We start from the raw sequence: 12,937 nt of genomic DNA on the forward strand, positions 1-12,937 counted from the left end.
GAGGTTCGCCGTGAGCCGCAAACCCACCGACAAAACCCTAGTCCGATCTCGAAGAGGGCACGCAGCCAGCGACGGGAAGCCGCCACCGTCATCATCGTCTCCACTGCGTCGCCTCTCTTCACCGACCGTCGCTGCCCGTGCGCAGCCTACATCGACGAACCTGATGGAGGCTACTGGATCCTCCACCCCTGCGGTCTCAGGTTCGGTACCCTTCCTTTTCTCTCCATGTCTCTCTGTAGACCGTTCTACATGTCCTAGGATCTATCGTTTTACATGTTGTACTGAATAGAATGGTCAAAGTCTAGATCGATGATCCTACAGTCTTAACAGAAGTCTCCGGTCGTGTCGTTGAAGTATTCTTCTCTGCAATGACCAAACGCGGATAGATGATGTGGATTCAGTTGACCGCATCCACCACCATAAAAACTCTGGGTAAGACGCTTATTTTCTTGCACATGCCGCGTGCGCGACGTAATTTAGCAGGAAAACAAATATCTCGCACAGGGTGATGAAAGATACATCACTCGCTATCTCATCCGACGAAGAAACCAAGACCAACTCAAAGATATCGACACATGCCAAACGCAATCTTGCTTTTATCAGTATCAGTATCAATATATACAAATCTCACATAAAACACAAAATGGTAAAGCTTAATAAACAAAAAAAACATCTGTTATAGTTAATCAGTCTGTTCGCTGGTTGGTTTTAGCGAGCCAACCATACTTTCCTTACACAACAAATCAGCACCAGACGGACTTATGTATAAAAATATTAATATCTTTTTATACATTTGTTAAATGTGAAGTGGTTTCACCTCTCGAGAAACAAGATTTTTATTTCGTTTACAGAGACAGTACGCTAGAGAAGAAAAACGACTGCTGTAGAAAATTTCTTCTTTCCAGAAATGATGATGACTGCTGTCATGTTGTGCGGACTGCTGAGTGGTTGGGCAGTTTTACCCTGTACACCGCATGTACTCAGACTGACGCGTGGGCTCCAGCTCTTCCTCCCCCACATGGCAGCATGCGTAGGCGACGGGCTGTGTAACCGATGCCTACCGCACCAACTCTTTTAACTCTTTTCCTCTCCAGGGGAAGGAGACCAGATCACCAGAATCCCCCGTCGTCGCGCACGCGCAGAGCTCCGCGTCCTCATCGGCCACCGCCCGCCCGCGCCGGCCGCCGGCGGCGTGGATGGGGAAGCTCGCCGCCCTGAAGCGGGAAGCGGTCGGGGTGGACTAGGTGCTCGGTAACTTGTTGCTAGTTTAGGAGCGGTAGGTGGAGGCGATGCGGGGCGGGGCGATGAAGGCCCTGCGGCGATCCAGCACCTCCTCGGCGCCGTCGCCGAGGGTGCCGTCTTCCCCGCGGTCGTACTCGTGGATCCACCGCAGGTCGCTCCCCGTTACCTCGTCGGCCTCGCCGGCGACGTCCTCTTTGTCTGCTTCGGCGAATTCGGCCGCGGAGGGTTCGGATTCAGCGCCAGCGTCAGTGGTGGCAGCTTCCTCGTCGCCCTCGCTGGCTCCTTCGTCTCCGAACATGGACCGGTGAGCTATCTGTAGAAGTTAAGTCCTGCTCCCAGTTATCACTTAGTTATCTGTGCTTAATTATGTTTCTGCTATTAAGGCCTTGGGCAGCACAAGTGACTGTGCAAGTACCCAGGCAGTTAGCTGTTTAGTTAATGCTCTAATGAGCCATCAATGTAATCAATGTGCTACTTATCTCCTATATATGAAAGAGCAGTCGCCTGGGTGTGTAATCCCTGGCTGAGTAAAAACACTCTGTACCTCCAACAATTGGTACCAGAGCCTAGGTTAGACACCTCTCTCTCATCTTCTACTCGAGCCCTCTTCCCTGCTTTCTTATCCATGGCCTCGACATCTTCTGAGCGCCGAAGGAAGGCTGCCAAGGGCGTCAGCGATGCGGAGGACTCCTCTGGCCGGGCCGCGCGCTTGAAAGCTGCAGAGGAGGCAGCTGCGCAGGCGGTCCAGGCGGCGCGGCAGGCGGCGGCGGCTGCAGAGGAGGCGGCAAGGACCGCGCGGGTGCTGAGGGAGGAGATTGCAGCAGAGAAGGAAGAAGAGGAGCTGGAGTATGAAGAAGAAGAGGAGGAGGTCAAGAGCCCGCGCCGGAGGTCTCCATCTCCGCCAGTCCGCAGGCGTGGCCGCGGTGGCGGGCGTCGGGAGTCGCCTGTGTACGATAGGGTCGTATACAGGGACTCGGGCAGCAGCACGAACTGGCCGATGCTGTCCAAGACGAACTACCACGAATGGAGCCAAGAGATGAAACTGCGAATGCAGGCCCGCGATCTGTGGGACGCAGTTGAAGGAGAGCGGGTCTCGTTCCGCGACGACCGGCGGGCTATGGAGGCGATTGTCGCAGCGGTTCCCAAGGAGATGGGGATTCCGCTCATCGACAAGCGGACGGCGAAGGAGGCGTGGGACGCCATAGCTGCTGCGCGCATCGGCGTGGACAGGGTCCGCCGCGCGACGCTGCAACGCATCCGCCGCGACTGGGAGAACATCAGTGTCAAGCCAGGAGAGAGCGTCGAAGATTTTGCCTTCCGCCTCTCAACTCTGCATCGACAGCTTGTCCTTCATGGTGATCAGGACATCGATGAGAGGCGTGTGGTGGAGAAGTATCTGCGTACAGTACCGTCGAAGTATGCGCAGATTGTGGTTGCTATTGAGCAGTTTCTGGACTTTGACATGCTCACGCTTGAGGAAGCCACTGGGAGGCTCAAGGCTGTTGATGACCGTGAAGAGCAAGCGCCTACCGAGCCAATCACCGTCGGCGGCAAGCTCATGTATACTGAGGAGCAATGGCGCGCACGCTGGAAGAAGGAGAAGAAGGGCAGCGGGGATGATTCTGCTGGCTCTAGTTCAAAGAATCAGCGCGGCGGCGGCCAAGGCGGCGGTGGTGGCCGCGGTCGCGGCGGCTGGCGAGGAAAGGGCCGTGGCGGCGGCCGCGATGGTGGACGCTGTGGCGATACCTGCCACAATTGTGGCCAGGAGGGCCACTGGGCAAGAGACTGCCCTCATCCACGCCGAGACAGAGATGGTGACCGTGATGGTGGCGGTGACCGTGGCAGCGGACGGGGCAGAGGCCGTCGTGGCGGCGGCCGCGGTGGCAATCAAGGCCAGCACGCTGGTGGCCGAGGGGGCGCAGGCGGCGGTGACGGCGGCCACAATGGCCGTGTGCAGTATGCAGAATGCGAGGATGATGGGGCTCTGTTTCTGGCGCATGGGCTCGTTGATCTTGATAAGTGCGCGCCGGCATACACCTATGCTGCTCAAGAGGTGAATCTGGAAGAACCAAAAGCCCGCGCCTTCCTTGGTGCCAATGGCGATGAAGAAAAGGCAGATGTGTGGTACCTTGATTCAGGAGCTACACACCATATGACTGGACGGCGTGAGCTCTTTTCTGACTTGAACACGGACGTGCGAGGCACGGTCCGATTTGGAGATGCGTCCAAGGTTGACATCAAAGGCATCGGTTCGATTGCTTTCGAAGGAAGAACTGGTGAGCATAGGGTGCTGCAGGGTGTGTACTATATACCAGCCCTGAAGAATTCCATTATCAGTCTGGGTCAGCTTGACGAGACTGGTTCCAAGGTGGAGATATATCACGACGTGTTACGTATCTGGGAACACACTGGCCGTTTGATTGCCAAGGTGAAGAGAGGGGCTAACAGATTGTACACACTCCAACTTCATGCAGTCCAGCCACTTTGTCTTGCAGCATGCAGAGGAGATGTAGCGTGGCAGTGGCATGAGAGGATGGGGCATTTGAATTTTGATGCACTCCGCAGACTTGGGAAGGAGGAGATGGCGCGCGGTGTCCCGGTTATTGACCATGTGGAGCAGGTGTGTGACACCTGTGTCACCACCAAAATGAGAAGGCGCCCGTTCCCAGCTGCAACACAGTACCGTGCCAAACAGCCCCTTGAGCTGGTGCACGGCGATCTTTGCGGACCAGTGACACCTGCAACACCTGGAGGGAATCGATATTTCCTGCTGCTCGTCGATGACGCTAGCCGTTTCATGTGGGCAGCGCTCATACCAAGCAAGGATGCAGCAGCAGAAGCCATCAAGCGCATCAAACTGAGCGCAGAGGCGGAAAGTGGTCAGAAAATCAGGGTGCTTCGCACCGATAATGGAGGAGAATTCACAGTTGCTGATTTCGCTACCTACTGCGCAGAACAAGGCATTAAGAGGCACTTCAGTGCTCCTCACTCACCTCAGCAGAATGGGGTAGTTGAACGGCGCAATCAGTCAGTAGTGGCCATGGCAAGGGCACTGCTTAAGCAGAGGGGCCTGCCAGCTCGGTTTTGGGGGGAGGCTGTGATGACAGCAGTCCACATACTGAACCGATCACCGACACGTGCGTTGAAGGGGATCACCCCATATGAGGCCTGGCATGGACGTTCACCAACTCTGGGACACATGAAAGTGTTTGGGTGTGTGGCATACACAAGGAAGCTCAGTCAGCTGCGCAAACTTGATGACCGCGGCGAGGCCGGCGTGTTTATTGGTTATGCAGAAGGAGCTAAGGCATATAGGGTGTTTGAGCCTGTGAGCGGGCGTGTCAGGATCAGCCGTGATGTTGTATTTGATGAAGAACATGGCTGGGATTGGTCCTCGCCGGAATCTGGGCCATCAGCTGTGAACAGCAGTGAATTCACAGTTGAGTATGTCTGGTCAGAGGAGGTGAGCGAACCAGCACCGCCGTCGTCGCCTCTGCTCCCGGATTCACCAAGAACACCCGCATCAAACAGCCCAATTGGAGTTGAAGGAGTAGAGGGCTCCGCATCAACTCATCCTCAAGCTAATTCTGCCCCAGCGGCACTGGAAGTGTCACCACCGCCACCAAGTTCTCAGATTGAGCATGCCACGCCTCTGGAGGATGATGATGATCGACTGGATGCTTATCACGAGGATGAACCACTTCGCTACAGAACTGTCAGCAATATCATTGGCCAGCAGCCCACACCGCCACCTGCAACTCGCCTGTTCGCAGAGCTGCATCTAACGCACTCTGGCGAACCAACTTCGCATACTGAAGCCAAGAGAGATCCAGCGTGGTGCGCAGCAATGAAAGAAGAGCTGCGATCAGTAGAGAGAAACAAGACCTGGGAGCTTGTGAAGCCTCCTGCTGGTCACCGTCCAATCACCCTGAAGTGGGTGTTCAAATTGAAGAAGGACGAACACGGTAATGTTATCAAACACAAAGCCAGACTTGTCGCTCGTGGCTTTGTCCAGCAAGAAGGCGTGGATTATGATGATGCTTTCGCCCCTGTCGCACGCATGGAATCCGTTCGAGTCTTGTTGGCTCTGGCGGCACAGGAGGGTTGGTCTGTTCATCAGATGGACGTCAAGTCCGCATTTCTGAATGGAGACCTCAACGAGGAGGTATATGTGCATCAGCCGCCTGGCTTTGTTGTTGCTGGACAAGAAGACAAGGTGTATCGCTTGCGCAAAGCTCTGTATGGCCTACGGCAAGCACCAAGAGCATGGAATGCAAAGCTTGATTCAACATTGAAAAAGAAAGGTTTCAGACAAAGCAACCATGAAGCTGCAATCTATAGGCGAGGTTCTGGAAACTCTCTGTTGCTTGTCGGTGTGTATGTGGATGATTTGATCATCACAGGGGCCAAAGAGCAGGATGTTGAAAGCTTCAAGGCTGAAATGAAAGCAACATTTGAGATGAGTGACCTCGGGCTCTTAAGCTTCTATCTGGGCATTGAAGTACAGCAGAACACCGATGGCATCACCCTTAGACAGACTCACTATGCCAAAAGGATACTGGAATTGGGTGGTATGGTGGACTGCAACCCAGCAGCCACTCCTATGGAGGAAAGGCTAAGATTGAGCAAGAAGAGTACAGCCAAGGAAGTTGATCCAACACAGTACAGGCAGCTGGTTGGAAGCCTGCGATATTTGGTTCATACTCGACCTGACTTGGCATTTGCAGTCGGGTTTGTGAGTAGATTTCTGGAGAGGCCCACCATAGAGCATCAGCAGGCAGTGAAGCGTATCCTTCGGTATGTGGCAGGCAGTCTGGAGTATGGCCTGCACTTCACCAAGGCATCCAGTGAAGCCAGATTTATTGGCTACTGTGACTCAGACTTGGCTGGAGATATTGACTCAAGCAAGAGCACTACAGGTTGTCTATTTTTCCTAGGCAACAATCTGGTCAGTTGGCAGTCCATTAAACAAAGAGTGGTTGCCTTATCTAGCTGTGAAGCAGAGTATGTTGCCATGACTACTGCTGCAACACAAGCTCTGTGGCTGTCCAGGTTACTTGCTGAATTGTTGGGAAAGAAAGTGGAAGTAGTAGAGCTGCGAGTGGATAACAAATCAGCAATAGCACTTGCAAAGAACCCTGTCTTTCATGACAGAAGCAAGCATATAAGAATCAAACAACACTTCATCAGAGATTGTGTTGAAGAAGGCAGCATCAAGACTGAGTTCGTCGCCACAAATGATCAACTGGCAGACATTCTGACTAAGGCCTTAGGCAAGGCCAAGTTTGAAGACATGAGAAGCAAGATTGGGATCATGAAGATCAAGGATGGGGGAAGCAGGTCTTAGGGGGAGAACTGTAGAAGTTAAGTCCTGCTCCCAGTTATCACTTAGTTATCTGTGCTTAATTATGTTTCTGCTATTAAGGCCTTGGGCAGCACAAGTGACTGTGCAAGTACCCAGGCAGTTAGCTGTTTAGTTAATGCTCTAATGAGCCATCAATGTAATCAATGTGCTACTTATCTCCTATATATGAAAGAGCAGTCGCCTGGGTGTGTAATCCCTGGCTGAGTAAAAACACTCTGTACCTCCAACACTATCCTGTGTGGATTCCTCCTGGTGCCGCAAAATGGGTCGCTTCAAAATGGGGAATTTTTGTTGGCTACCGTAACTGTTGACATTTGCTAGCGATGATACGCGCACTAATTCTCAAAATTATGCTATTCTGGTAGCACAGTGGAAGCGGTAGTTTGTTCGGTACTATTATTCTTATAAGAATTGCTTTAGGCTTTTAGATTTTTAAAAAATGCTAACTTGTTTGCTGTTCAAGTGCTCTGAACCAGTTACTAGGTACTTCGTGTAGGCTTTGATCTAGTTAAGTCTTGCGCAGCAGCACTGCAGTACTAGGCACAAAGTTCTGGTTCACTTGCAGTGCTATTTGCGTGAAATGTAGATTGGATGTTTGTTCAATTCATTGTAAGAAGGAAAGGAGCATTTTAGCCTAAGGATGATCCAGTTTTAGATTTTTTAGGGGGTGGGGTGGGGGGGGGGGGGGGGGAGGGTCCATTTTAGGATCTTGCTTCATGGCAGCGGTAGCCTGATAGAGTTCTAAACCATGTCATCTGAAACCGTGTCATGAATGACATTCCATAATGTTGGTTAGTGCAAACAGGCCTCTAGCTGAGTTGGTTAGGTGGCTCTAGTAGCAATCTTCAGGTCATGGGTTCGACTCCCCGTGGGAGTGAATTTCATGCTGGGGTAAAAAAAAAATCCCCTTGTCTGTCCCATGCCAAAGCACAGGTCTAAGGCCCAGCCCAGGTCGTTGGCCGTTCTCACAAGGGCTATGGTGCCGCTGTGTAAGGGTGGGGCAGGGGTTCGGGGGTTTGCTCCGCGGGTTATGAACTTATGATGTTGGTTAGTTAACTTACCATTGTTTGCTGAAATGTTGAATTTGATACCTCCAGCTTTTGTGCTAGTAGCTCGCTGAAATGCTACATTTTGGGTGGTATTTATACATTTGTGGTAACCAATAAAGTACTACATTTTAGCTATTAAGGCTAGCATTAAATTCATTGTTTGATTTGAGAATGAAAATCCGTAAATGCTGTGGTCAAGTTGTATCTTTGGTATGCTGCAATAACATAGAACATGGAATCATCAGCCAACTTCAACTTATTATTTCTTCCTTCCTACCACATTTCATTCTAGGGGTGGAATTAAATCTCCATGGTCTCGAAGAAAAAGGAAACGAGCACTTACTTGTCAACACTGGAATCGTCTATTTTCAGCAAATGGGAAGCTTCGTGATGGGGGAAGAAAGTTTCTAAAGAAGGTTCGCAGTGGGGTAAGCATTATTGTTATGCAGGCTTTCTTTCTATACACAACCACTGACCGATATATGTTGGGATTGTTAGCTATGCACATTTTGCAATCCAATTGCATGTTGTGCAGCCTTTTCCACTTTAATGGTAAACTGAATCACTTATATTAATGTTTCCAGGGGATTGAACCAGGGCATAAGGGCTGAAGTTTGGCCATTTCTGCTTGGAGTGTAAGATGATTTTCCTATTTTTTTTATGTATTAAATATCACGTAGCAATCATCTTGTTAAGTGTTAACATAGTTTGAAGTGGTAAATGAATGTATAGCTCAAGAAGCTAGTCAAACTTGAACATTCGACCAAAATGTTCTTGTGAAATGATATGGTGCATATGTGCTAGTAGTTATTTAAAACCTACAAGTGTGGTCTCATGTGATAATTCAAATGATTGCTCACATAACATAAGAGATAAGTAGGTCGAAGATAAGATGTATAACATAAGTATTTGTCCAGCAGCCCTAGACATAAGCAAACACTAACCAGACAATTAAATGGTAGTTGCTTAAGTTCTTAACTTAATAGAACATGTAAAGTCTGTTTGGCGCTGCTAAATAAATAGCCCGCTATGCTGTTTAGTGTTGCTATTGCTTGATATAGCACCAATAGCGGCCATAGCACAGAACTCTAGCTGCTATAGCGGTGCTATAGCCTGCTGTTTTCAATATTGATTTTATGCAATGGAGGAAAAATACTTCTACCGGTTGGTGGCCTAGATTTTTGCACTGCTTTTTCATGACATTCTTTACACAAAATAATCTTTCCATCATACCCTCTCTTTTGCAAAATGTTGGCCTTATGATTTTTTCTATCCTGTTTCGACATACAAGGCATCTGATACCCCCTTGTTTAAACTTGCTCTATCTATGACATTTATGAGTTAATTCTACAACAACAGCAACAACAACAAAGCCTTTAAGTCCCAAACAAGTTGGGGTAGGCTAGAGTTGAAACCCAGCAGAAGCAATCAAGGTTCAGGCACTTGAATAGCTGTCTTTCCAAGCACTCCTATCTAAGGCTAAGTCTTTGGGTATATTCTATCCTTTCAAGTCTCCTTTTATTGCATCTACCCTAAGTCAACTTTGGTCTTCCTCTGCCTCTCTTCACATGTTACTATCCTGGCTTAGGATTCCACTACGCATCGCTGCCTCTGGAGGTCTCCGTTGGACATGTCCAAACCATCTCAACCGGTGTTGGACAAGCTTTTCTTCAATTGGTGCTACCCCTAATCTATCACGTATATCATCGTTCCGAACTCGATCCCTTCTTGTATGACCGCAAATCCAATGCAACATACGCATTTCCGCGACACTTATCTGTTGAATATGTCGTCTTTTCGTAGGTCAACATTCTGCACCATACAACATAGCAGGTTTAATCGCCGTCCTAAAAAACTTGCATTTTAGCTTCTGTGGTACCCTTTTGTCACATAGGACACCAGATGCTTGCCGCCACTTCATCCACCCTGCTTTGATTCTATGGCTAACATCTTCATCAATATCCCCGTCTCTTTGTAGCATTGATCCTAAATATCGAAAGGTATCCTTCCTAGGCACTACTTGACCTTCCAAACTAATATCTTCCTCCTCCCGAGTAGTAGTGCCGAAGTCACATTTCATATACTCAGTTTTAGTTCTATTGAGTCTAAAACCTTTGGACTCCAAAGTCTCCCACCATAACTCCAGTTTCTGATTCACTCCTGTCCGGCTTTCATCAACTAGCACTACATCGTCCGCGAAAAGCATACACCAAGGGATGTCCCCTTGTATGTCCCTTGTGACCTCCTTCATCACTAAGGCAAACAGATAAGGGCTCAAAGCTGACCCTTGATGTAGTCCTATCCTAATCGGGAAGTCATCCGTGTCTCCATCACTTGTTCGAACTCTAGTCACGACATTGTTGTACATGTCCTTAATGAGCCCATGTACAACAATGTTGTGACTAGAGTTCGAACAAATATGCTAATGCCTTATGAACAGAAATGGAGGGAGAACTTGTTGAAAAAGCATGCCCAAAGCCATGAGTTTGTGAAACCTCATTATTTAAAAACACTGCTCAACCTGGATCAGCAGAAATCCAAAACATACCAAAAGCTAAATTCATTTCCTCTCATAGGTCAACATTGTCCAAAAATATCAGCATTAGATTTGCTAAGTGTCATCTGAAATATGACTGATCAATGTGTCATACTATCAGTGATACGCATCCCTAGGCTTCACATGGCATCCTAATATTTGATGATACTATGCTAATTTTTTCTTCTATTATTTATGGGCCTCCCTAGTGTCATTTTGTGAAGTTGCTGATTTTTCCTAAGCCACATTTTTGCGCCAATCGATCGAAATCAGAATCATCTGTGCATCTATCTCAGGTAGACTGAAAGCCAAGAAAAGGCATTATGCTTTAAAAAAAATGCAACTTACAGCAAGAAAAATGTGTTTAATTTGGTTGATTGAGGCTTAGCCTTTTGCTATTAGATATCTATCATATGTAATTGCTTCAAGTCGACAGACTGACCAATTTCATATTATATACAGCTATGATTTGAACAGCTCTGAAGAGGACAGGAATACTATCAAGATAAAGAAAAGGTATCACTTTCATAACTCCATTCTTTGTCCATCAGCTTTTGCTTTCTTGATTTGGTTGAATATCCAGTTTGTATTGAGGATGATTTATCTTTATATTCTAGAATCCAGAGAAGAAGTGTAAATAAGTAGATATATAACAGCTGTGTGCACCTTTGCTATCAGACATCTTGTGCTTTCCTGTTTTCTGAAGAAAATGCCACAATAACACTAGTATTGTTCACAATGATACTTTGTTTATTGATAAAATGAATTGCCTCAACTTCTGGTGCAGGAAAGAATATGAAAAACTGAGGCGACAGTGCCACCACGTTCTGCATTGTAATAGAGGAAATGGCCTGAATGTTATAAATGAGTTCATGAATGAGGACTTTTCTGATGGGACTGAAGGTTCAGAGTCACCATATTCAAATGGTGTTAGTAAGAGGGCTTGTGTGATGCCCAAAGAATTGAAATCTTTAGGCAGTAAGGCAGAAGAATCAGAGAGTTCTAACTGGGATGCTGTGGAATGCATAGATGAAGATACAAGTGAGTTAACTTATGTTGATCCATGTATGGTAGAATCAGAATCTTCTGAATCTGAGTCTTCCTGTGAAGAGGACCCTGATAGAACACCCGTCTCTACCAATATGGAAGAGAACTGTGATCCCAAACCAAAATTTGTCCGGACCGCTTCATCTAAGTCAGACATTTTTATTTCAGACAGAACTCCCGAGGATTTTGCCACATGGCAGCGCATTATACGTGTAGATGCTATTCGAGCAAATACAGAATGGGTTCTATTTGCCCGTAACCAGGCTGAAGTCTCTAAAGAGAAAGCACTGCAGTCTGCAATATCTGTTGGGTTGAAAGATTTTGACCACTTGGAGCCTTACATGATTTATCATGCTGCACGATTAGTTGCACTGCTTGAGGCATATGCACTCTATGATCCAGAGATAGGGTACTGTCAAGGAATGAGCGATCTCTTGTCACCAATAATTGCAGTAATGGAGGAAGATCATGAAGCATTTTGGTGCTTTGTGGGTTTCATGAAGAAAGCCAGACACAACTTCAGGCTTGATGAGGTTGGAATAAGAAGACAGCTGAAGACCGTCTCGCAGATCATCAAGCGCAAGGACTCGCACCTCTATAGGCATCTGCAGAAACTTCAGGCCGAAGACTGCTTCTTTCTGTACCGAATGGTAGTGGTTCTCTTCAGGAGGGAGCTCACTTTTGAGCAGACTATGTGTCTGTGGGAGGTTATGTGGGCTGACCAGGCCGCGATTCGAGCTGGGATTGGAAGGTCCACTTGGGCAAGGATAAGGCTTCATGCCCCGCCAACAGATGACTTGCTGCTCTATGCTATCGCAGCCTGTGTCTTGCAGAGGAGGAAGCTCATAATCGAGAAGTACAGCAGCATGGATGAGATACTGCGGGAGTGTAATAGCATGGCTGGGCAGCTAGATGTTTGGAAGCTCCTAGATGATGCACACCACTTGGTTGTTGACCTTCATGACAAAATCTGATGCAACGGCGTTCCTCAGTTATGTTCGGTAGAGTATGCAGACATGAACCCTTTTCCGAGGTGTATTTAGCAATCTGTTGTGTACTGTTCATCACCCGGAATAAAAACCCTTGATGGGTATATATGTAGAGAACCTTGTAGCTCCAAGTGAGGACGAAGTTGTCTCCACTTTGGTTAAGCTGATAAACCATTGGATAGCACAGTGGTTTATGCAAGCCATCCATAGTCAAACTTGATGGAAAATTTTGTTTTTGCTTCTAATATAATGTCTGTCCTTGGCAGAAACAACATTTTCCATGAAGTCTTTTATAGGAAATATTAAGTTCCCAGTTTTTGGGTGTAATGTTGAGTAATAATGAAAGCAAAGTCTTTACTGTCATTTCACACACCAGTTTCTTTCATCATGAGTTCTACTAGTATATATGCTTGAGACCGCAGCAACACATTTTCATTCATGTTCCTGCCTTCCTGGTATATTCTGCAGTATCTGTTTGATATCGCAGCATGGTAAGGGCATATGCTTGCAGAAATTATGCGAAGCACAAGAGCATGGTGACGTGCTGCAATTATGCGAAGCACAAGAGCATATGCTTGCAGAAATCATGTATTTCTGGACAACATGGCAGTGCCACATGCGAGCTGGCTGGATCATGATATCTGCACTACTATTTACTACTCCCTCCATCCTGAAAAAAGATGCAGTTCTAAGTCCTTTCTTAGTCAAA

The 12,937-nt window shown here is 47.6% G+C and overlaps 1 pseudogene; it reads left to right on the plus strand.

Moving 5' to 3' along the window:
* The first annotated feature begins 1,046 nt into the window (after positions 1 to 1,046).
* On the plus strand, positions 1,047 to 12,603 carry LOC136476996 (rab GTPase-activating protein 22-like; annotated as a pseudogene).
* Positions 12,604 to 12,937: the final 334 nt, after the last annotated feature.

The sequence above is a fragment of the Miscanthus floridulus genome, chromosome 8 (genome assembly GCF_019320115.1).
Source record: "Miscanthus floridulus cultivar M001 chromosome 8, ASM1932011v1, whole genome shotgun sequence".
Lineage (NCBI taxonomy): Eukaryota > Viridiplantae > Streptophyta > Magnoliopsida > Poales > Poaceae > Miscanthus > Miscanthus floridulus.